Genomic DNA, 25,562 nt, shown 5'->3' on the forward strand with positions numbered 1-25,562 from the left:
GTAATGTTTTCCTTGAGAAAGAAAGCTCAACCGGATGTACCCTGCTAGGCACACCTGGTCCCAGGTACCCTTCTTAGGTCCACTGGAGGTTGCTGAATAAGCTGGGGAATATTGTCCAACCATAGGACATCAGATGTCACGCAGATGAATGTTTTCCAACCATTACTACTGACCTCAAAGTCTTCATCCCAGTTAACCCTCTAGGTGGACTCCTTTCCTTCAAGGAACAAGTGTCTTTTAATCTCGTGGCAGCAGTCACCATCTGCAGTGATTTCGGAACCCAAGAAAATAAAGTCTGTCACTGTTTCCACTTTTTCCCCATCTATTTGCCATGAATTGATGGGATGGATGCCATAATCTTAGTTTTTTGAATACAGAGTTTTAAGCCAGCTTTTTCATTCTCCTCTTTCACTCTAATCAAGAGGCTCTTTAGTTTATATTCACTTTCTGCCATTAGAGTGGTATAATTCTCCATATCTGAGGTTGTTGATATTTCTCTTGGCAGTCTTGATTCCAGCTTGTGATTCCTCTGGCCTGGCATTTCGCATGATGTATTCTTCATAGAAGTTAAATAAGCAGAGTGACAATATACATCCTTGACATACTCCTTTCCCAATTTGGAACCAGTCCATTGTTCCCTGTCGGGTTCTAACTGTTGTTTCATGACCTGCATATATAGGTTTCTCAGGAGATAGGTAAGGTGGTCTGGTATTCCCAGCTCTTTAGAATTTTCCAGAGTTTGTTGTGATCAACACTGTCAAAGGCTTTAGTGTAGTCAACAAAGCAGAAGTAGATGTTTTTTTCTGGAATTCCCTTGCTTTCTCTATGACCCAACAAATGTTGGTAGTTTAATCTCTGGTTCCTTTGCCTTTTCTAGATCTAGCTTGTGCATCTGGAAGTTCTCTGTTCCCATACTGCTGAAGACCAGCTTCAAGAATTTTGAGCATTACCTTATTAGCATGTGAAACGAGTGCAACTGCACAGTAGTCTGAACATTCTTTGGCATTGCCCTTCTTTGGGATTGGAGTGCAACTGACCTTTTCCAGTCCTGTGGCCACTGCTGAGTTTTCCCAATTTGCTGCCATATGGAGCATAGCACTTTCACAGCATCGTCTTTTAGAATTTGAAATAGCTCACTTGGTAGTCCATCCCCTCCACTAGCTTTGTTCATAGTGATGCTCCCTAAGGCTCACTTGACTTCACACTTGACCACACCATCGTGGCTCTCCGGGTCATTAAGATCTTTTTTGTATAGTTGCTCTGTGTGTTCTTGCCACCTCTTTTTAATCTCTTCTGCTTCTTAGTTAGGTCTTTACTATTTCTGTCCTTTATTGTACCCATCCTTACATGCAGTGTTCCCTTGACCTCTCCAATTTCCTTGGAGTTCTCTAGCCCTTCCCATTCTATTGTTTCCTCTGCTTCTTTGCATTCTTCACTTAAGAAGGCCTTCTTATCTCTACTAGTTATTCTCCAGAACTCTGCATTTAGTTGTATGTATTGTTCCCTTTCTCCCTTGATTTTACCTTCTCTTCTTTCCTCAGCTATTTATAAGCCTCCTCAGACAACAGTTTTGCCTTCTTGCATTTCTTTTTCTTGGGGATGGTTTAGGTCACCACATCCTGTACAATGTTACAAACCTCCATCCATAGTTCTTCAGGCACCCTGTCTACTAGATCTAATCCCTTGAATCCTTTTGTCACATTCACTGTATAATCGTAAGGTCATACGTAAATGGCCTAGTGGTTTTCCCTACTTACTTCAATTTAAGCCTGAGTTTTTCAATAAGCAGCTCATGATCTGAGCCAAAGTCAACTCTAGGTCTTATTTTTCCCAACTGTATAGAGCTTCTCCATCTTCCCCTGCAAAGAATATAACCAATCTGATTTTGGTATTGACCATCTGGGGATGTCCAGTCCTCTCTTGTGTAGTTGGACAAGGGTGTTTTCTATGACCAGTTTGCTTGCTGTCTGTGACCAGTTTGCTATGACCAGTTCTTCATAGATCAGTTCAACTTCAGCTTCTTCAGCATTATTGGTTGGGGCATAGACTTGGATTACGGTGATGTTGAATGGATGCCTTGGAAATGAACCAAGATCATTCTGTCATTTTTGAGACTGCACCCAAGTACTGCATTTCGGACTCTCTTGTTAACTATGGAGGGCTACTCCATTTCTTCTAAGGGATTCTTGCCCACAGTAGTAGATACAATGGTCATTTGAATTAAATTTGCCCATTTCTGTCCATTTTAGTTCACTGATTGCTAAGATGTTGATGTTTACTTTTACCATCTCCTGTTTGACCACTTCCAATTTACCCTGATTTGTGGACTTCACATTCCATGTTCAGAGATAGCAAGTGTCAGAGTAGTTACAAGGCATGCTCTGGAGGCATCTGGCCTAAATAGTTCTGGAAACTTCTGGTGACCATAATGGTTCCACCATCTGCTGGTATCTTGTAAATAACATTTTCATCCTTCTTTGAAATTGATGATGTCAATTAAAAAAATGAGATCGAGTATCAGTGACTGTGCCAACTTACTGTGGAAACTGTTGGATGTTACTTCTTTAGAACGAGAAGTCGTTCTAAACAGAAAACCATCCTGTCTCTCTGTTTCCCTGTGGTTTTTCCTCAGCCACTGAAGGAAAGACCTTAGAATCTGGCCCATTAACCGATACAATAAGCAAGAAATGACTAAATCAAGAAACTCAGAATTTGGAGAAATAAGATAAAAATGCTAAAATGGACTTCCCTTTTCAGCGATTTAAAAAACTGCACTTTCCCTAGTCGGCCACAGGAAGTAGGATTTTGAGGTCAGTAAAGAAAAACAGAGAAATTCTTAAGGGAAGCTTTCTAACAGATAACGAAACTAATTCTGGGTAACGTGGGATCTAACCTTGGTTTGTGTAGTCTACTTTTTATAAGAAAAAGAGCATGTTTCTACAAGTTTATCCTCTAATTTCAATGCAATATTAACTTGAGCTACTTTTCTACTGCTAGTGGCGTAAATCATTAGCTTTTGATGTTATTCACATATGATAAATAATTAAACCTTTCCAGAAAAAGAGGTCTGACCTTTTGTTATTGGATCCTGGGATGAAACCTTTATTTGCCTGGATGCCTCAGGCTATCCAGATAGTAACAATGTGATTTAGGGAACTTTGGGTCATATTAGTTGACCTGGAGACTGAGTTCAACCCTACAGTCAGTCACAGTCATTCAGATAGAAGGGAGCCCTAACTGAAACTCTGAGGTTGGAGTGAACATCTTTTGTTGTGATTGTGGTACATTCATGCATCTTGACTCCAGCAGGGAAAGGACAGTGAAAGGTCCCTGTGTGGCTTGTCTCCTGGACTCTGTGCTATGCACTTCTTCTCTTGCCTGATTTTAACCTGTGTCCTTTTCACATAATAAACCATAACTGTGAGTCTAGCAGCTTTCAGCAAGGCTTTCTAGCAAATTAACAAGTCTCAGGGTGGTTTGGGGATACTCCAGGATTGCATTTTGTGTAAGAGCAGGGGCAGTTTTGAGGACTGCTCCCCCTAAACATTGTAACTGACCTAAACTCTTCACAAATATAAAGTAATGCATAGAGTCATGCATATAATATAGAGAGGCAAACATAAAGATATTTTCATAAAGTTCTTGAAACAATTGGCCTTATGAATTGGGGAGATTACCCTCCACTTCAAAGCACAGTTAAGTGATAACAAATCCAACCAAGGCTTTCTAGCAAATTAACAAGTCTCAGGGTGGTTTGGGGATACTCCAGGATTGCATTTTGTGTAAGAGCAGGGGCAGTTTTGAGGACTGCTCCCCCTAAACATTGTAACTGACCTAAACTCTTCACAAATATAAAGTAATGCATAGAGTCATGCATATAATACAGAGAGGCAAACATAAAGATATTTTCATAAAGTTCTTGAAACAATTGGCCTTATGAATTGGGGAGATTACCCTCCACTTCAAAGCACAGTTAAGTGATAACAAATCCAACCAACTGAATCCGGGCACTGCATTCTGTAAATATGGCACCAACCCACTTTGTGGACGCATGTCCAGGGCCACAGCAGTCAGCGTGTAAGTTAGCACTGGAGTGCAAGTCAGTGGAATTTCTTACAGGTGAAGAAGTGGAGTTGAAAGACAACTAATCTTCAAATCTTGTTGCTTTCACCTCTGAAGCATTATCTCCCATTACTTTAATCTCCATCACCACCTCTGTAATCAAAGCTAACATCATCACCTCAACCAATGAAATATCTCCAAACCAAATTCTAGATGTCTACATGTACCTATTACTTCACACACTTACTGAAGTGATTTATATTAAAAAGATAAACTGCATTATCTGTTCTTTGTATTCTCACTTCCTTTGCTTAAAACTTTTCAAGGATTCTGCAGCAATTTTAGACTGAAGACTGATGTTTCTAATTTGTTCTACACATTTCTGTGTGACTTGACAATTATTCAGGGATCTTTATCAAGAACTACATTTGCCCTTGATCTTTTCCTTCTAGTCACACCAACCTTGGTTCAGTCTTTTGTATTTGCCATGCTTCTACCACAGGGCCTTTGCACATGTTCTTCTCTTTGCCTGGAGGCCTTTCCCCTCACTTTGTGTTACCAATGCCTACACATCCTTCATGTGCACATGTGTGCTCAGTAGGCTGACTCTTCTGTGACCCCATGGACTGTAGCCCACGAGGCTTCTTTGTCCTTAGGATTTCCAAGGCAAGAATACTGGAGTGGGTTGCCACTTCCTCCTTCAGGGGATCTTCCTGACCCATATCTCCTGCATCTCTTGCATTGGCAGGTGGATACTTCACCACTGAGCCACCTGGGAAGTTCACAAATCCCTTGACCAAGCCTTAAAAAGCTACTGTAAGAAAGTTGTGGTACATATACATAATGGAATATTACTCAGTTATGTAAAAGAATGCATTTGAATCAGTTCTAATGAGGTGGATGAAACTGGAGCCTATTATACAGAGTGAAGTAAGTCAGAAAGAAAAACACCACTATAGTATATTAATGCATATATATGGAATTTAGAAAGAAGGTAATGATGACCCTAAATGCGAGACAGCAGAAGAGACACAGATATAAAGAACAGACTTTTGGACTCTGTGGGAGAAGGTGAGGGTGGGATGATTTGTGAATATAGCATTGAAACATGTATATTACCATATATGCAATAGATCAGCAGTTGAAGTTCCATGCATGAAACATGGTGCTCAAAGCTGGTGCACTGGGACAACTCAGAGGCATGGGATGGGGAGGGAGGTAGGAGGGGGTTCGGGAGCAGGGGACACATGTACACCCGTGGCTGATTCATGTCAATGTATGGCAAAACCCACAGACTTCCCTGTAGCTCAAATGGTAAAGAATCTGCCTGTGACACAGGAGACCAGGGTTTGATCCTGGATTGTGAAATTCCTCTGGAGAAGGGAATGGAAATCCACTCCAGTATTCTTGCCTGGAGAATTCCATGGACAGAGAAGCCTGGTGGGCGACAGTCCATGGGTCGCAAAGAGTTGGACATGACTGAGCAACTAACACACATAATACACACATGGCAAAAACCACCACAATATTGTAATTAGCCTCCAATTAAAATAAATAATTTAAATGAGAAAAAAAAGCTACTGTTGATCTGTGTAGCCAGTACTCCTTGATCTTCCTAGTTCCCTGTACTTCTTGTTAGCAAAGTATTCTCATAGTTGTAGTCTCATATCTATTAGCAATAAGTTGACCATCTGCATCCCCAACTAGACTGGGTAATTTGAATTTGGGTGTATCTATGGGTCTGAACTTTTAGGAAGAGCTTCAGGTCACTTTGAGGCAGGTGGGCTTCAGACCGAGCTTTATTCAGATAGTGATGGTGAGGCAGGATGCTTGCAGCAGTCCTTTGGGGACGAATATTAGTCGGAAAGAGTGATGGTATAACAACATAGCCATCTGAGATCATGGTTTGTACCTGGCAGGTGCTTTCAGGTGTTCTCCTCCTAGTGGATTTTTCCTGAGTCACTCCTTTCAGAAAAATGTGCTTGATGTCCAAGGATGACATGGGTAGGACAGCTGACCAGGGTGTTGCCATCTTGGGCTCCAGAAATGCAGTGTCATGACGCAATAATCCCTTTTGCAGCAGCTAGCTGAGGCCTGGGATAACCAGTAATGTGTTTCAAGCCAAGGACAGGAAGGCTTTCTGAACAGAGAAGGAAATGTGACTTGTCTCAGGTTCCCAAAGGTGAAGCGCGAAGTAAATGAGTAACAGTTCTCCCCATTCTTCCAGGAGGCTTGGCCAGGGTGCTCCCCTACCTGGATATAAGGTTCACTGTATCATGTGCCCCCTGGGAGGGCAGGAGCCCATAGAGCTCCGAGAGGGGGTCCCTGTTGATGTGCCCAGGGAACCATGCATTGGGATCAACTGAGCACCATGGTCGGTGGGCCTCCTTGCAGGTCCACATCCGTATATTCGACGCCTTTATTTGCATTCACGCATGCATCGATACTTCCGTCCATTTGTGACTGATGCACATGTTTGGAGGCATGCTAATGTGGTAACTGCTCTAACCATACAAGTGCATCAAAGAATTAAAACATCATGATTATTTAAAACATGTGAGAGGAAAAACGCGTGAACTAAATTCAAAATGTGTTCACAGTATTGTTCGCAAATAATGTGTTCACAAAATGTGAACACATTATTATGCTCACAAGACATTTTAGTATTACTTTTTTAAATTAAGAAGCTATTGTAGTCTTTAAATATAGATTTGACTGTTACACAATTCTGAATTCTTGTAAAAAAAAATGCTTTCAAACTTTCTATCATCTCCTCATACAAAGTTTTTCATTTATATTCTCTATTAAGAATTTGAAGAGATCATCATCAAAGTCTTAACTGGGAATTGTTCATAGCCATTTTGTGTATTTAAGTTGCTAGGAACTCTCTTTTCATGAAAGGAAGCCCCAAATTTCATTTAAAAAATGGAAAATGTTGGGTTTTCAAATTTGACACAAATTCAGTATTTAACCTCTTCTTTAAAGCTTTTGATTATTGAGTAATATACTTATAGATAATATGGATTTTTTAATAAGTTTTATACAGATTCCCCCAAATCTTCTTCAGTTTACCAAATATGCCTTATGAATATTATCTTTTTTTACATGTGCCAACAAGACATGGAAAAGTATCATTCTAATGGATACGTGGAATGTGTGAATATCTACTCATAGTCTTGCTGTTTTGTGTGCTGATCAATTGAACTCAGCAGGGATAAGAGTCCTAGATACTGGGTATGAGGAGCAAAGGACCTGCCTGAAATGCAGGAGACCTGGGTTCGATTCCTGGGTCGGGAAGATCCTCTGGAGAAGGAAATGGCAGTCCACTCCAATTTTCTCGCCTAGAGAATCCTATGGACAGAGAAGCCTGGCAGGCTACGTACAGTCCACGGGGTCACAAGAGTCAGACACGACTTAGTGACTAAACCACCACCAGCAAAGGATATTTATTTTGGAGACAAGAGAATGGAAAGCATCGGTTTGATTTTCTAACAACAGCTTTTAAGTTATTGGTGCTGAAAAATGAACTTTCTATGTGTTCTCAAGACAAAGAATTTGGTGTCTATTTTGTAAGAAACCACATGACCCTTGCATATCTCAGAACCTCCCTGAAATGCATCTCGTACAGGGGTCAAATTCAGATTACAGCATTCATCATGGGAGACCATGGCCAAGTGTAAACGAGTCATCTTTGTAAATACGTTAAGTAGAGAGTGTGTACCTAGTGAGCATCGGAAGATGAAGTGGAGTAGACTGGATGCTGGCAAGTTTCTTATCATAAAAGTATTCAAGCCTGTTATACAAGATCATATTTTGGGGGTAACATCGGATCAGATCAGTCGCTCAGTCGTGTCCGACTCTTTGCAACCCCATGAATCGCAGCACGCCAGGCCTCCCTGTCTATCACCAACTCCCGGAGTTCACTGAGACTCACGTCCATTGAGTCAGATAGTAGCCATTAAATCTTTAATTAAGTGACCTTAGGTTTCCTTCCTTTACTGAGACTCCCAGACTGGGGGTGGTGGTACCCTCTCTGGAATTAACACCAGAGCCCAGGCTGTAAGATATCCAGCAGGGAGGTCTCTATGTGAGATACTTCAGTGGCCCCACATAAGAATCTCTGGGTGAGAAGCACAGGGCCCTCAGAATTCTCAGGGAGAAACTTCCAGGAGCATGCACCAGACTCACCCTGAGAACAGGTCGAAGTGCAGATGGACGGGCCCCAAGCCTAGGACCTCTGCTGCAGCAGGTCCAGGGTGAGGCCAAGAATGTGTGCTTGGCCTGTGTCCCCAGGTGATGCTGATCTTGCTGGCTGGGGACCACAGTGGAGACATTCTACAAGAGAGCAAGGGTCTCTGCCCCGGCTGCCAGTAGACTCACTGGGGGAGACGTTTAACTCTAACTGCCCGCACCCCATCCTAATGCAACAACCTAGAACTTGGGGTGGTGGGGTCCAGGCATGGGTGTAGGTTAAAAGGTCTCCAGGTGCTTCCAGGGGACAGCCAGTGCTAAGAACCAAAGTGTCAGAACATCTGTATTTCAGCCAGGGATCATCTGAGCCCCCTTTCCTTGACTTTGATCTTGGACTAATATTTGCATTCACATTTTTATTACTGTCTTTCTCTGCTGAATTTTTTTAATGTCATAGTGACATTTGAAAAAAACAAAAGCGTTTTCGTACTCTGCTCCAACGATGATAAGTCTTCCTCTTCCTAATTATTCCAGAGCTGACTTACTATTAGCAATTAGATGAAAATGTGCAGTCTGTAATTAAGATCGATATATAAGACAGTGCAGATGGGTCTTGAATATGCTATTATTTATATTTTTATTACTTTAGCTGCAAGTGCCATTATCCGTGAGAGATTAACCTCAAACACCTTGTAAGTGAAATTACAACTTTCCATATTTTTATGTTTTCTGCTGAGAGAGACAGAAACACTTTCACGTAACAATAGCCAGTTGAATGACACCAAGTTTTCACATTCACTATTTAATTTAATTATAAGGTGACTCCCTGAGGCTAGATTAAATACTGGTGTCTAGTGGACTCACATCTTTCATAAGAGTTAGGCTTTAAAGTCAGCATGTTTGGGGAAATTTGGGCATGATCGGTATTTCCCTTCAGCATCCCTTCAGCCCACGCAGTCCCAAATGCAGTCCAAAGACCTTCACTGAGGGCATCGCCCAGGAGCTTATTAGACACGTGCTGAGCTGATGCATCTCTGTAGCTGCAACTTCACAGTATCCTTGGGTGATCGCATGGACATTAGAGTTTGAGAAGCTCTTCAATTATTTCTTAATTGCTAGGACCTGGGACTGCACAAGCAGAAGTGTCCAGAATGAGTTACTTGGATTCTCTTTGCATTTTTGCTGAGGCTTCACTTTCCCCTCAGAGCAGAAGCTTGGCTCCCAGTTAAATAGGAAGAGCAAGAAGAAAGTTTTTCCTTCTCTTCCTCTTCTGCTCTTACCCTCTGCTTCTACAGAATCCACAGGGTGGTGTTAATGTTAGTTGAAAGTACTCGCGTCACCACGCCTGGTGTGTTTTATATATTAGTTCTAAAAGTGGACCGCCCAGCTACCACCTGCCAGAGACGGTGCTCAGTGGTGAACATGCAGCAACAGGAAGGAAGAGAGCAGCTCCTATCACCGTAAAGCTCAGCATCTGGAAATCTTTACCCAGAGATGGTCATTAGCAGACTGGGTTTTCATGAATCGCTCTGTGCTCTGTTCAACCTAGGGTTTGATTTCTGATGGACAGGGAGGCCTGGCGTGCTGCAGTTCATGGGGTCACAAAGAGTCGGACATGACTGAGCGACTGAACTGAACTGTTCTCTGTTCAACCTAGGGTTTGATTTTTGAACAATTCTAGTAAAAAGCATCTTCCTTTAGGTATCCCTGTTCACTGACCATTTGCTCTTCAGGCTAAGAGGCAGTTGGCTGAATGAAGTTCATACCACTGGTTGGATTATACTCCTCCTCTAACTGTTATTGAGGCCAGAAGGGATGATGTGAAATAGAGACAAACATATGTCATGTATCTTCTGTGGGGGCTCCTAGGCCCAGGCCTCCAATGGCCGAGGAGGAGCCTTGGTGTTGAGAAGGAAAAGCATCTTCAGGGAAAGGCTGGGCAGCATGCCAACAAATGTCCCAACTGTGTTCTGCCTAAGCCCTTCACTACTGCACAGCCATAAGCACGAAAGCCCCACCCCACACCCAGCAACCGAGTCCCCAGATGGTCTGAACAATTTCACGCTCCTGTTTCTCTGGAGGAGACGGGTCTGGGGACCCTCATTTTCACTGCCCTCTCGGGAGTTTATCCATTGCTCTTTCTGGCTGCTTGCCTTCTGTTCTGTTAACATCTGTCTTAGAGAAGAAGAAAGTGTTTTCATTTTTGAAGCAAAGGAAGAAGTCACCTATGAAATGAGGGCTGATCCCCTAATCCTGTGATCTGAATTTCTTCCTGACATCTTAAAACTGCTTACACTCACACCAGCTGTCTGCTGCCCTTAAAATGTCACGAGGCATCACGCAGTGTCGCCTTTCCCAACAGGGCCTTGCAGATGTTTGAGTTTTGATGTCTTTACATGCCTTTCATCAGTACAGAAACTAAACTTCTTGGTAACTGCTTTTCCGTTACAATGGCTGCTGTGTAATAATTTATCCTGTTTAATCGGAAATTTCAATTTGACTCCCAATAAAAGGAACAAAGCACATATTGCAGGGTACTTATGATTAAACCTATTTAATACTTATGAAGAATCTAAAAGCTTAGCATTTTTCCTCAAAGACAAACTGTAAAGCTTGAAATTTAAAATTTCAAAGTATTAGTCTAATGCCTGAACTTGACTTCACCATTCTACCTGAGAATCTTTTTTTTTTTAAACAAAGCTGTTGAAGAGACAGCATTCTCTATTACATCTTTTTCCACTACAGCGCAAGCCAGGAGTCTGAGATTATTCCTGGGAGCACTGGTATTGAGAGAGAGGCTTGAATCTCACAATTCCAGCATCTCATTGGGACCAAAGTGAGATGGGTTGTGGGGGCAGTTTTATGCCTTAACTTTTGAGAGGTTCACAGAGTAACTGGGATGTGCTCTTATAGAAGGTAGGTCGTTTCCTTATCTCCAAGAAACACAAGAAACACCTCCAAGAGATTGCAAGGTTGGTGTGATCTCCCAAAGTCCTGAATGATTCTAAGTTCTGGATCAGAAGGGATACCTAGGACTGAACGTTAGCTGTACTCCTGATCATATAGTTCAGGCCAGCCACCTCATGCAGCCTTGAAAGAACCTGATTAATGAAGTTATTCACATCCCTGCATTGCCAGATAAGACAGCTGAGATGGGAAGATGTTGGCCTCAAAGTTATGCCACGTCTGATTCCAAAGCCCTGGGCCCTGACCCTCGGATGGCTTTCTGTCAGAGATGTGCTGTTGGCTTTCTCAGAGATTGGGTTACCTTTTCTTTAGGCAATCAAGTTATTTTTTCCCCAGGAGAATTCCATCTTCAAAACTATGAAGTAAGCCAGAAGCCTGCAACTATACGAGATTCAAAATGGTCATTGCAGCTTTGTAAAGAGGGCTAAGAAAATACTTCTGTATAATCCTTCCCAATGACATGAAAAAGAACTCACCAGAAATCAAAACAGGTAATGGAAAAGAAGGATGCTTGAGGAATGGATGTAATTGTTTAATTAGGTGGGTGTTTATCATGAGGTACAATTCTGAGCTAGATCATTTTAAAACCATCTTTGGCTTTACAAAAGTAGTCTGTTATTGTAGAATATTTAGAAGGTTCATACGCCTTTTATTCCTGTTTATAAAATTGCTGTTCTGATCATAAACATCCTTGGCTTGCAATTGTGTGGCGCTAGTGGTAAAGAAACCCGCCTATCAGTGCAGGAGACATAAGAGACATATGTTCAATCCCTAGGTTGGGAAGAGCCCCTGGAGAAGGAAATGGTAACTCACTCCAGTAGTCTTGCCTGGAGAATCCCATGGACAGAGGAGCCTGGCGGGCTATAGTCCATGGGGCCGCAAAGAGTCGGACATGACTTAAACGGCTTAACACACATAGAAACTTGGGGAGAAAATGTTTCCATTTTTTTTTTTTTCCACGGTGGCCAAGTGTCCAGTAAATATTTACGCAAAAATGTACTCTCTGAATCTGACAGAACCACAACTGTGTTCACACTTACATAGTGCCATGGGATCTGACATTGCAGCCTCTTAGGAAAACTGAGTGGTTAGTTTTTCTTTTTCCTCCCAGATCCAGGAGCTTTCTTACCTAAAATGAAACTTGGAGTTCTGAGGTTTCGGGTCAGAGATTGGCTGCATTCCAAGGACCAGTCGGTGAAATGAGTGTCTGGACTTGTCCTCTGTTCTTGTATATTATCCTTTGCTATCTTTAGCTTTAGGATTTTTGAACATATAATTTATAAAGCCTGAGAACACATCCTGCTCCTAACCTGAGAACTCAGAAGTCTGTGTTGATTCCCATAGGACCTCCTGCCCTGATGCTTTGCAAGTTATATCTTTTCTGTAGCTCCTTACTTATTAAACCCCAGGTGGCACCTTTCCTTCTGTAGTCTGCATTCGCACAGCCTTCAGCATAGACCTGGAGGATATTCACAGTGGGGCTCTGATAACGTTTTCCTGCCTCTCTCGGATCTCACATATCATACGTTTGTCCAGTGATTCTTAACTGGGGCAGTTGTGCCCCTGAGAACACTGGGCAGTGTCTGGAGGTATCGCTGATGTGCACAACTGCAGGATGGAGATGCCACAGGCATCTTTGTCTAGTGGACAAAGGACAGGGATACTGCTAAACCTTCTACGAACATCACCCCTGACAGACAGCCCCCCACCACAAAGAGCTGTCCAATCCCAAATGTCACTGGTGCCAGGGTTGAGAAGCTCTGCAATCTAGCTGAACTGGAAAATGGATCTTCCTCAAACACACCACATACCTATCCCTGTAAGGCACTGCATTGGTCAGAATCATGGTCTTGGGGCCCAGATGGCTGAGTTTGTAACCGAATTCTCTACTTCCTGGTGGCTTTAGGGAAGTTACTTAACATGTCTGTGCCTTACTTTCCTGATCTGTAAAACGGGCCTAATGATGCCTATCTGAGGAGGTTCTTACGATTAAATGAGCTAATAGATGTTAAGTATTTGGAACACTGGTGGGTCCATGGAAAACACTCAAGGTCTGTTACCACAGCACTGCTGATACTACTGCTGCCGTTTCATCACTTGTCTGTCATTTCCATTTCCCCTCCCTCTGTCTGGAACACCCTCTCCCATACTGCCCCATTCTTTAAGCCACAAGGAAAATGTCCTCCTGTCCCCCTCAGGAGAGCCAAGGGCTACTTTGAGCCCTCTTTTCATATTTATTTATTTGGCTGCAGGTCTTGGTTGCAGCACACAGGATCTTTACTTGGGGCATGTGGGGTCTAGTTCACAGCCTTCAGTTCACTGACCAGGGATTGAACCCAGGTCCTGCCGTGGGAACCCTGGACCACTGGAGAAGTCCCGAGCCCTTTTCACACACTTCTATCATGCATCCGTGTATCGTGTCTAATAAGGCTAGCTGTTCTCCCTTCTCCTGTGGACGATATAAATTCCTGGAGGAGTGGCAGCTTGCTGTGTCTCCACTATGTGCACCCAGACCCTGACAGCAGTAAGCACTCCATAAATCATGTGGGGTGGATTCAGTCAGGCTCCATTAGAATCAAGATTAGTCGATGCCAAAAAGTGGAAATGTCTCCCTTTCTTTTCAGACTTAATTTAATCTCTTTAATCAGCCTCACAAGGCTATTTGATTAAATGTAAGACCCCTGGATTTAAATTGGGCTTCTGCGGTGTCTTTATCACCCATGTGGTGACCGCATCGAAAGGTACCAGCTAAAATAGCACCAACAGAACCCTGTTTCCTCCCATCACACACAGTACACGCGTCTCCAGCCGTTCCAGCCTCCTGGCCTTGGAGAGATAAACGGCCTGCATTTTTACCTGGTGTTAATAATTCTCTCCTCCTCCTATAGCCATCCATCTTTATTCTCCATCCTGGCTGAGCTATATACCTTTTCGTAGATAAGGTGACCCAATGGCTACTCAGAGCTGATGATTATCTACAGGAAAGACAAATTCTTTTTCCAGATTGCACTATAATCTAAATCTTCTATAATGAGGGATTTTTTTTTCTCTCTCTCTCTTTTGCTTAAAGATGAACTTGTCAGTCCTAAGATACTGCACTTCTTTAATGAAAGGATGCAGGGGTGTACTGGGGTCAGAATGGCTTCTAACGCCTCTTCCATCAGTAACACCTTGGCCAATTTTTGTAACCCCCGGAGCCGTTGTTTATGCACCTGTGCGTGAGAGTGAGACCACCTGCCACATCGTGCTGCCCTGATAACGAAATAAGATGCTGTCTGTGTAAGCGCATGTTAAAACCCAACTATGAAATGCTGAAATGCCATAATAGGGTGAGCCGACTGTAAGCATTAGTTGTTGATGTGATTTCAATTGTGTGGATTTTAAAAAATCTTTTTCTGAAACATAGATGCATTGATACTCTTCTATTGAGAGTATTTAGTTACCTGTAGTATCAATTTTATTTTGTTTTGTTTTATTGGATTGGCTAAAAAGCTCATTTGGGTTTTTGTATGATGGTACAGGAAATCTGAATGAACTTTTTGGCCAAACCAATTTAGAAAATTCAAGAGTAGGAAGGGAAAGTTTTTGCTTTCCCTCTCCCTATGCCGCCCTTTTATATCTTGAGGTCTGGAAGAGCACTGGAAATACTGGGAGAGGTTTCTCTGCAGCAGAGCTGTATATTCAACCAGTTTGATAGAACTGGCCTGAGATTAAGGACATTTCACTGGCTATTGTTCCCAACTTCCCAAGCTAGTTTTATAGTAGAAGTTCTCCCAAAATATAAATTGGCAGCAAAGACTCCTCTGGGTCATGTATAACATCACTAACTGTCCATGATGCACATAAAACTTTTACTTGTTAGAAATGTTGGACATCTTTTGCTTTGCCTATGTTTTTCTCTCACTCTCAAACATTCACAAAGCACCTTCCAGGCAATGATATCAGGGCCTAACCAGACATAGGACGAACAAGACATGGCAATTTGACTCTAAGGAAAAGGACCAAGCATTTCCAGCCAACATTAGAATCCACAATTGACCATTCACCAATGAAACTTGCTTCCTGAGATGGAGCAAAGGCCTGTGTCTCCATCTCTAAATATTTAACTTTGCTTCTCTTTCTGAGCATCACTGACCTGACAGGTAAACATTCCCATCAGTCCCCTCTGAGTGGCGGTTAAGAAAACCATCCTCTCCAGTAGCCACGGGGTTCTACTGCAAGACATGTGATGGCCATGAAGTTGCCACCTGACCTGCTTTTCGAGAAGTATGTGCAACTGTAGAATTAACAGATACAGCAATTAAAAGAGTGTATGAAAGGAATGGGGAACTGTGCCAACTGAGAGAGAACTGTTTTCAGAAAACTTTTTTTTTTTTAAACTGACAATGATGATTGCATATTTCACACTGGAAACCACTCTTGACTAGATGCTACAAAAGAAATCGGCCCCACTGCTCCCAGAGAGTCTGAAGACTGTTTGCACAGTCAACAGAGACTGCTGAGAACAACACATCTCTCTCCTGTAAGGGAAGTTCTTCTCCTCTATTTTTCCTGAGCTATGGCTCAGCTGTCCAGTAGACTTCTGTGACGATTTCAGTGTACCACATCTTTGCTCTCCAGCAGAGTAGACACTAGGTCACAGGTACTCACTGAGCACTTAGAATGTGCCATTGCAACTGAAGAACAAGTTTTTCAACTTATTTACTTCAAGTTAATTCATTAGCCACAGGTAGCCAATGGCTACTGTATGAACTGAGCGGTTATTGTTTCACTGGTGATGCTCATAATATCAACTAATTATTTGGCCATTATATACCAAACATTGTGTTAAACATAGGAACTAATTTAATCCTAATAACAACCCTACATGTATGAGGTAGTTAATAATATTATACCCATTTTGAAGATGAGAAAACCGATGCACAGAGAGTTAAGCAATCTAGAACAGGGCAAAGTAGGGTTTAGCATCTAGGCTGCCACATAAAATCAAGGTGCATTTTTAACAGCAATGGCCATTTTAACAGTGGTTATTCTGACAGTTTTCACTTTCTGATTGGGTAAGAAGGCATGAAAAACATCAAGAAAAGTATGAAAATAGTTTATCTCTTTGAGGACCTCCCAGCTAAACAAAATCAGAGTTGCCCTGCTGAGCAGTCTGAAACGACTGCATAAGGATGTATCAATTCATTTTGCCCATGAAGGGCATGACCTGGGGCTCACTAAGTGCAGGAAAGATGACTGTTAACCCAGCTTCTTATCTGCTGTTGTCATGGAGACTCAGCTTTAAACAAAGATGGTGCTATGTTTTCTGCTCCAATAATAGAGCTCAGCAATTAGCTTCATCTTTATTTAGTCTGTGGTACCAGTCTGGAAGAGTCTCTTGAGAGAAGACCTTGAAATAGCTTCTCACTGTGCTAGCAGACAGCTAGAGATGGCTCCTGGGAACGTGAGTGGTAGATGCTGCTGGTGTGATAAACCTGAATATGTGTGTGTGTATACATGTTTTTAATTAGTCTTTTTAATATTCTGGAAAACTCTGCTCTGTAAGTGTCACCATCGCACCAGCCACATTGCACATGTTGATTATAAGAAGGGATTAAAAAAGAGTTCCCAAACCTGAATGTGCATCAGAGTCCCCAGGGAGGACACATACAGGTGACATTTGATGAGCAGCAGGTTAGGGAAGAAAAGATTTAAATTAGAAGCACAAACTAAAATGCATTTCAGATCTCTTAACGGCAGATTTTCTGTTATACACTGGATATTTAAATTGGTCCCTGGTATTTTCTTAAATATCTGAGTATTAACAGGTGGTAATAGCAATGTAAACATTGCTGCAATGGTGACCGTGTTGAATGCATTTATGCCAAAAGTTGGGACAGTAGTTTCTCTGTTATGAAATGAAACTAAGTGTGTTTGAATGTCCATTCCCAGGTAGCTCCTCTGGTCTCTGATAGTGCAGTGAAATTTTGGCTTTAAGGCACAGTTGCTCATTAAACAGTCAATACTAAATATGACAAGAGAAGATGTGGGTTGATATCGCAGTCGGAAAACCTGGCAGGTTTTCCAAATAAACATCAGACACACGTGGATTATTTGACAGTCTTGAATTTTATTGTGTTGGTGTACAGAGGAAGAGGGGTACAAGAGATCACAGGGGAGAGGATCAGATTGAAATCTCCAAGTTCTTTCCTAGAGGGAAGACACAGAGAAAAGTTCAGTTAATTGTAGGTAATGTAATAACGCTGATGGCTAACTTTCCAACAGAGCTGGCCATGGTGCCAACGCTGTTCTTAGTGCTTTACTGTCGTATGAGGGCTCCCCTGGTGGTTCAGTGGTAAAAAGTGCGTCTGCCAATGCCAGAGACGGCGGGTTTGATCCCCGGGTTGAGAAGAGCCCCTGGAGAAGGAGATGGCAACCCACTCCAGTATTCTTGCCTGGTTAATCCCGTGGACACAGGAGCCCGGTGGGCTACAGGCCATGGGGTCAAAAAGAGTTGGACATGACTGAGCGACTAAACAAGAACGACTGTTGTATGCAGGCGTATGTTACCAATGACAAAACGCAGGCAGAGATAACCTTTTCCGAAGATCATCTTTGCCTGCTTGGCATAAATGCCTCCCTTTTGTCATTTATCTTGCCTCCTCTGGGAGCAGGGATGATGCCCCACTGATACTACCATCCTTGCTTCTAGAACACAGAAGGCAGAGCATCCAGCCCCCAGGAGGAGACTGCCTTCCTTGGTAATTGATAACAGTAACTCACGGTAGGGATCTTTCCTACTTAATGGCACTGATGTCTCCCCTAAATAAAGCCCCATGATATGATCCTAGTAGACCAAGATCCCAACTCCCATTTACGATAATTTCTCCTTATTTGGGAATGCTGAGAGCACTGGTTAGTATGTAGTAAGGACCACCCAGGACCAAGATGGTTCTGGAAACTGGACAGAGTCTCCTCTACTCATTAAGTGCATTGGCGGGCTGGGTGGCGAAGCTCCCTGGGGACCCTCAGAAGTAGGCAGCAAATACTTGCCTTGGCCAGTTGCCTGACTCAGTGCCACTGCAGATGCTCCACTGTGGTCGGACTTTTCACCTGAACAGAAACAACAGCTCAAGTCTCAGTCTGGACTTTGGCAAACCACGGGAAATTAAAATGCAAATGAAGTTTGCAAACATGACAGAATCGAGGGAAAGAAGAATTAAGCTCTGAGCATGAAAATCTAACATTTCTCATGCTAACCCTAGGAAGCCAGCTTAATCAGATTTTCAGCTAACACGGACAGTAATGACCCTGGTGGCCCACTTCTTTGTAGAGCTTTGCGGTGGCAGAAGCAGAAGAGAGAAGGAGCAGGTGATGAAGCTGGGGAGGGAATTAGCTCTACACCTTTGTAAGCCAGGGAAGTGCCATTTTTTAATGCTAGCAAATCCTTTTCCGAGTTTAATTTCCTTCACTTAGGTTCCCATGCCAAATTCGATCACCTGATGCAGAGGTAGAGTCTGCTTATAGTCATCAAAATGCATGACCTGTGATTTTTACTCTGAACAGACTGCGCCCTGCCCAAGTATGTTATTCTGTGGAGTTTGATGCATTCTTAAGAGTTAGACATTTCTAACTCCAGAAGGCCATGTTCTTTGAGGCAGAAACAATAGTCTTTAACTTTTTTCAGACCACCAGAAGAATTCAATAGTAGGAGACATGACATCAAGAAGCCTTATCATTCAAAGTACCATTAAGGAAAAAAACAAACCAAAACACATCTTATTCTAAAATGGCCCTGGGAACAGCTTATGATTTCTTCCCTGAAGGGCCTCTCTCATCTTCAGGAAGTTGAAGACTCCTAGAATCAATTTAATGAGAACAATAAATGCTCATTTGATAGACTATGGTAGACTGAAACATTCTGTCCTACTCCACTCAATTTTAGAGAAGTTTATGAGAAAGAATTCTGGCCACGAAAGCCAAGTTCAGGCATGTATTCGTGGTGTGTGAGTCACTTGAAATTGCTTTATGGTTCTGAGCCTCAGTTTCCTCATTTGAGGCTCCCCATGTTAAGTGGGGACAGTAAGACCTGTCTCACTGGATGGCTGAGCACTTTGTAAGTCTATAGGCATAATATGGTGCAGTTATAACAACCATCAGAATGGATATTATTGTTATTGCTTTGAAGCACAATTCTAGGCCCTTTGATAATGAGATGAATGAGCCTGGCCCTTTGGGTCAGTCTTGTATTTGATGTAAGCTTGATAAATACCAAAGTATCAATGGAGATCCTAGAGATCTTATTAATTGATGTTGTTGTAATATCTCGGCCTAGAAAGGAAATCAGATGTGTTTCACAAGTGAAGACTGAGTGATTCTGTTCCACTCAACCATTAGTCTATCACTCAAGACATACCCAGAAGTATTATTTGTACTTAAAATGCACTTCAGCTTGCCAGTTGGCCTGGAGTGACCTGTCAGAGTTAATCACAGGGAGTGGTTCTTATATCAGGTGGTATGAGCCTAGCTGTCCCACAGCAGTCTTGCTGAGTGACTGATCACCTTCTGTGTCAATTTTACCTAGCCCAAAGACTATTAATAACCCATCAGAGACCACTGTGACCCATCTCAAAAACAGAGCTTATGGTACTTAGAGAAAAGGTTCCTGACTTCATAGCAATCCAGATGTCATTCCTTCCAACTCTGATGGTTCACAGTAGACAAAAAAATAAAATAAAATAAAAATGTAACCATGAAAGAAGAAGGGAAAGAAAAGCCAATTACAGTGACACAGAGAGATGATCACAGACCAACAATGCTGCCTTATATATGCACAGCCCTTCATAAAGGAAGGTTTTCGTGTACGTGGTTCCATGTCATCTCCATAGTGTCTCAGCAAGGGAAGCTTCCTCCTGTTTCACAGAAGAGGAGCCTAAAGGTGATACAGGACATGACTTATTCAAGGTCACAGAGGTCCATGAGGTGGTGAAGCTTATGCCGCTCAGAGTATCAGCGCCATGGTTAGGACCCTGGTGCAGGTTTCCTTATTCTTAGCCAGAGAAAAGAAACAGCACACACAAGGTCATAAGTGACATCAGGACCACAACTTACAGAGAATGGGATGGCTGACTCCTGTTATGTCCTCTAAATGCTTGGATCAGCTCAACAAGAAGAGGCTTTGGAGTGATCTTCTCAATCCTCTTTGAACAAGCTGGGGTCTCCAGAGGTTACTCTGAAAGAGGACAGAGGTATAAAAGGAACTGAAAAATAATCTTATATTTGAAAAGAAAAAAAAAGACAATGATAATATTCATGTGGATCATAAAAAGAAATAATGATTACCTTTGATTCCTAGAGAAAGTTAATTTAAAATGCATCCGAATTCCATTGTACAGCCAAAAAAAAAAAAAAAAAAGAACATCTGCGGAGCTGAGACATGTCTTTAGTAGCAGAAACCAGAGTCACCATTGCTTGTGTCCTGAGAAGATGCTCATTCACAGTAATTGGAAGGAAGAAAGATTGTAGAGATTAACTGACCTTGGTTTAGGACATGCTGTTTTCTTTTCAAATGCAAATTAAACGGGGGGTCTAAAACACAAACTCTGTCCTGAATGCCAGTCTCTGAGAAAATGCACTGAATATTTAGAAGAAAAAAAAAAATTACATTGATCATGTTTCTGTTTTTACCAAATGAGAAGCTATAACCATTTAACTCAAGCACTTAGGATTCATTTCCAAAGATAACTTTGTTTTCTGTTTTTTGTTTATTTTATTTTTATTATTATTTTTAAAATATAAATTTATTTTGAAGTTGATGTTCCCTTCAAATGAAAACTGGTCTCCGCAGTCCATACAAGGAAACAAATGGGCATAAAACTTGGCTGGTTTCATCCACAGGGTAGCTCATCAGTAGGAATGGTATTTATGCAAGTGCAGGAATAGCGCTGACCATCAGTTTTAAGGGTTATCAATAAAAACAGTGTTTGGAGACCTGTGACAACAGGGTCAAATACTGCCTCTTGTGACTTTAGAAATTTTATCTGGAAGACTACGCCTCTGCTTGCTGAAGCTGTAGACTTGGTGCTTTCTTATTGTTAATAACTCCTCTATGCTGTTCTTAGTTGTGTCTGACTCTTTGCGACCCTATGGACTGTAGCCTGCCAGGCTCCTCTGTCCATGGGGATTCTCTAGGCAAGAATAAGCGTTGCCATGCCCTCCTCCAGGGGATCTTCCCAGCCCAGAGATTGAACCCAGGTCTCCTGCAATGCAGGCAGATTCTTTACCATCCGAGCCACCAGGGAAGCCTAAGAAAACTGGAGTGCCCCTTCTCCAGGGGATCTTCCTGACCCAGGAATTGAACTGGGGTCTCCTGCATTGCAGGTAGATTCTTTATCAGCTGAGCTACAAGGGAAGCCCCACTTGGTAGGTATTTACTGTTGCCTACTGCATCCTGGGTGAGGCTGGGAGCCTTTGATATGTGATACATTACACTCCATTCATGCCACAGACATTTTCTGAGGCCTCAGTGTTTGCAGGCACCGTATTCACAGCACAAAGATGAGCAAGTTTCAGTCCCTCTCTACACAGCTTCTGTCATCCTCAAAACCCTCTGCCTCAGTACACAGTAGTAGCGCAGTCTCGCAGAACTGTGATCCCACCCCATGACCCAGCACGTTCTTTGTATCTCAGCTTGTTTGTGCTTCCTTGTTTCCTGCCTCCAGCCTTTTCTTTATGGCTGCCTGGAGGCCTTCATCTAAGAGCAGCTCAAACAAACCCCTCTGGGTGATGCTCTCCACACTCCCTCCTGCTACTTCTTCTAAGATCCCCTGTCACCTGAATTGAAATTGCTTACCTGCGAGTCCTCTGTTAGATCTGAGGTCCCTGAGGGTACTGTCTGCTTCTCTCCCCCATTCCTAGTCAGTTTAGGGCTGACTCAGGGGACCGGTGCTCGACAAACACTTTTCTGACTGACCCAACTTAAAAACACTCTTCTGTTTCACAGACTCTGGCCAGACGATGTGGTGCCAGATTTCAATGTAAAAGTTGACATAGTTTTCAGGACTTGGGGAAATGACGTATATGTTCCTTTGATGTCATGAACTAGTAGACATCCTAGGCATGTGGACTTTTCATTCCATTCTTTAAGTCCAACCAAAGTTACAGAATGGGGAGGGAAGATATTAATTGGTTTTTGAGGATGCCGAGACCAAACCCTGATGAGAGAAACGGGGGTACTTCACAGAGCACTTAGGCAGAAAGAAATATGCTGGCAAGATTTATAGCTGCATTTATTTCTAAGGTGGTTCTATGTAAAAGGCCAGGGAACATATATTCCTTGCTAAGCTGTACTTATAGAGTGTTCTTAAATGGAATTTCAGTTGAAGGCATCTTCAGTTAACTCAGGGTTACTGCCTTGAATGTCAAAGAGGAGGGGGGCGTCTCAACACATTACAAAAACTGAGATTGCACACCTCTGAAAAGCTTAAAAATGTGAAACAACCCCAATGCAGAAATGATAAACAAGAAATTATAAAAAACATAAATGATGTACAATACCATATAATACATTAGTGAACTGTCCATAATATTGTAACCAATGCACTTGCTCAGAACCTGGACAAATATACCTGGACAAAACAGGATTCAGTACTATTTAAGCAGAATGTAAAATCAGACTTGGGACTGTCCATATTTGCAAGGCTGAATTCAACTCAAAGTTTTCCAATCAGAAAAACCATCCTGTGGTATGAAAATACACCTCCTAACACAACAACGTGTTTCCTGATCTGGTGATGATGCCAGATTAATGGAGGATTTTAATTTATATGTGATCAGTTTTTGTTTGTTTTTTGCTTCATTGAAGTTTAAAATAAATATCACTGGATTGATAATACTGCAGAATTTCAAAATTAAACACCATTCAGACAAGAGATAGAGGCAGTGCTGAGTCAGGTGGTATCTGATCTACTGTATCTGTCAAAGGAGAGTGGGTTTCAGGGAAAGTATTTTCAAATCGGGTTATTCTGTTCTGTCTGAATTTGAACCTGCTTCCTCTAAATCCCCCAAAAGCAGATGTTTGATTTGCTCAATATCATCTGCCTTTGTTGGGGCATGGTGGCCTACACTGAAGTTTTACAGAATTTCACTCTAGAATTGATAGGTTTTTCTTTACTGTTTTGTGGCCCCGAAAATAGGCACAGAGATGGATTTGAAGGAGCAACATGACAGGCCTTCTTTCACTCTTTGCCCAAGCTGTCCAGTCTCACTGGAACTTGAACATGGTCATATACTCCCCTCTTTGAATACCTGTAACTTAGACCAACTTCCATTCTCAATTATTTTTAAGTAACTGTGTAAGATGTTTATCATTAATTTATGAAGCCACTTCTATAATCTTTGAATATTCTTTCTTTTTTAGTTTTTAAATTATGAAAGTATGATAACACATTTACAGAAGATTTGGAAAATACAGAACAAAGTTACATATAGTTCTACTATGTATTACAGTTATTTTTAAGTAGATGAATATTTTTGGTTGGAGTTTTAGTATCAAGCTCTCAAAAATTAATAGAATGAATAGATAGAAAAGTAGAAGGATGTAGTAGACCTGAAAAGCACTGTTAACCAATTCAACCTAATTAAGGTTTATACATTTTTAAATTGGCAGAAAAGGTGAGCACCTAATCAAACTCTTTGAAACAAGAAAATCCTAGAAAAAAGTTTGTTTCTAAGCAGCAGATCCTAAAAGTACTTTTTAACCGGAAGGTTGACTTACAACATTTTCATCTTGCACCCTTTAAACCAAAAGGCATCGACTGAGAATGGAGCTAGGGAGAATTTTTAATGGATTTGGATTAAATCTATCATTTTTACCCAGGGAAACTTCCTTCCCATTTATGCTCAGGCAGTTTCATGTAAGAGGACTATTAAAGTGATGAGCTGCAGTGTTTTGACAAGTACTTGTACTGGAAAACTTGAAATCTCACTGGAATACAGTTATAAATTCACTGGGACAGAAGAATGCCCTATTTAAAAACTAGGACAGACCGTGTTAATATGGAAAAGGGAATAGCTATGTGAACAATACATCTCAAATTAAAGACTGAGTTGCTGGCATCCATCTAAATCAACAGTAAATGTAATTATACTTTGAAAGCACTCTTGTCCTGTCTTACAGTTCTAAATGGATTAAAAGGAAAAGAATATGATTGGTACTCAGAATACCATAATAAAAACAAAGATGGAAAGAAGCATAGCAATGATCTGACAAAATGGTCCTCGATAGGAAAGAGGAAGACTAGCCCACATTATGACGCAATACTTCCCCCTCCTGTGTCTGATCTCTTACTTGACATCTCTAGAGAGAAGTGCTTCTGTTGATTGTATTAGTATAGTAGGAGGTTTAGAGGAAAACAAAAGGGGGCCTTTTATTCACAGCCACCCCATGAATTTAATGACACTATTCCATGTTTTCTTTTTTTTTGTTTTCTTTTTATTTATTTATTTTAAATTTTTTAATTTTATTTTAAACTTTACAATATTGTATTAGTTTTGCCAAACATCGAAATGAATCCGCCACAATTTTCTATTGTTTGTTTTCCTTCAGTATGAATTGCCCTGACCAGGTGGACAAGGATGCTTGCCAAAGCAAGTGTTACTTTTTACTATTCTATCATATTGCTTAGGCTGAAACAGGGAGGTACTATTACTACTACTACTACTATTTCATAGCATTTATCCTTTAGTAAGGGCTCAAAGTGATACGCCGGTCTGGGCAAAAAGTTTGTTCAAGTGTTTTCCATAAGATGTTACAGAAAAGCCAGAATGAACTTTTTGGCCAACCCAACATAACCATCAGTGGTGAGTCAGTAACAACTCTCAGAGCAGACCATTCCCATGCCTGTTCACACATCACGCAATTGACCATTTGTTCTAAGGTATAAGTTTGAATACCCGAGGTATTTATTGGTATTTCTTGGGTTTGACTAATGTTGAAATTTATCTTTAGACTCTTTAGGTCTTTCACTGAACCTCTCCCTGCTTTCTCAGATAAGTGAAGGTGGTTCCTTGTTTCTCTTAGGCAGAATTATGAGTCCCATGTCCTCTTTAATTCATCATCAAGCCCAGCCAGCAAATCTTTTCTATTTCTTTGCTGCAAAAAAGGAACCATGACCATTTTGGGTTTGAGATGGTAGAGTCATTCATTGATATTTCTCAGTATATATTTAATAAAAAAGTAAACCAGGACAAATATTTTTACTAAGCTTTACCTTCTCATCCAAGTTTTCCATATTGTCTTCTCAAACCAGAGTATGAACAAATACATATAAAAATAAGCTATCACCATTGAGACTTTTAAA

The 25,562-nt window shown here is 41.6% G+C and overlaps 1 protein-coding gene across 4 annotated transcripts in view; it reads right to left on the reverse strand.

Annotated features, from left to right (window-relative positions):
• The window catches only part of GRM7 (glutamate metabotropic receptor 7), a 935,735-nt gene that overhangs the window by 21,871 nt on the left and 888,302 nt on the right, over positions 1-25,562 (reverse strand). Inside the window, exons 10-12 of one of the 4 annotated variants that reach the window (XR_011562970.1) lie at positions 20,314-20,434; positions 18,256-18,315; positions 17,313-17,412 (exon numbers count right to left, since the gene is read on the reverse strand). The exons of the other annotated variants lie outside the window; for them this stretch is intronic. The gene's annotated coding sequence lies outside the window, so the exon portion shown is untranslated. Of the gene's footprint in view, positions 1-17,312; positions 17,413-18,255; positions 18,316-20,313; positions 20,435-25,562 lie in introns of those variants that run through there. 4 annotated transcript variants of the gene reach the window in all.

Source organism: Bos indicus, chromosome 22, assembly GCF_029378745.1.
Source record: "Bos indicus isolate NIAB-ARS_2022 breed Sahiwal x Tharparkar chromosome 22, NIAB-ARS_B.indTharparkar_mat_pri_1.0, whole genome shotgun sequence".
NCBI lineage: Eukaryota > Metazoa > Chordata > Mammalia > Artiodactyla > Bovidae > Bos > Bos indicus.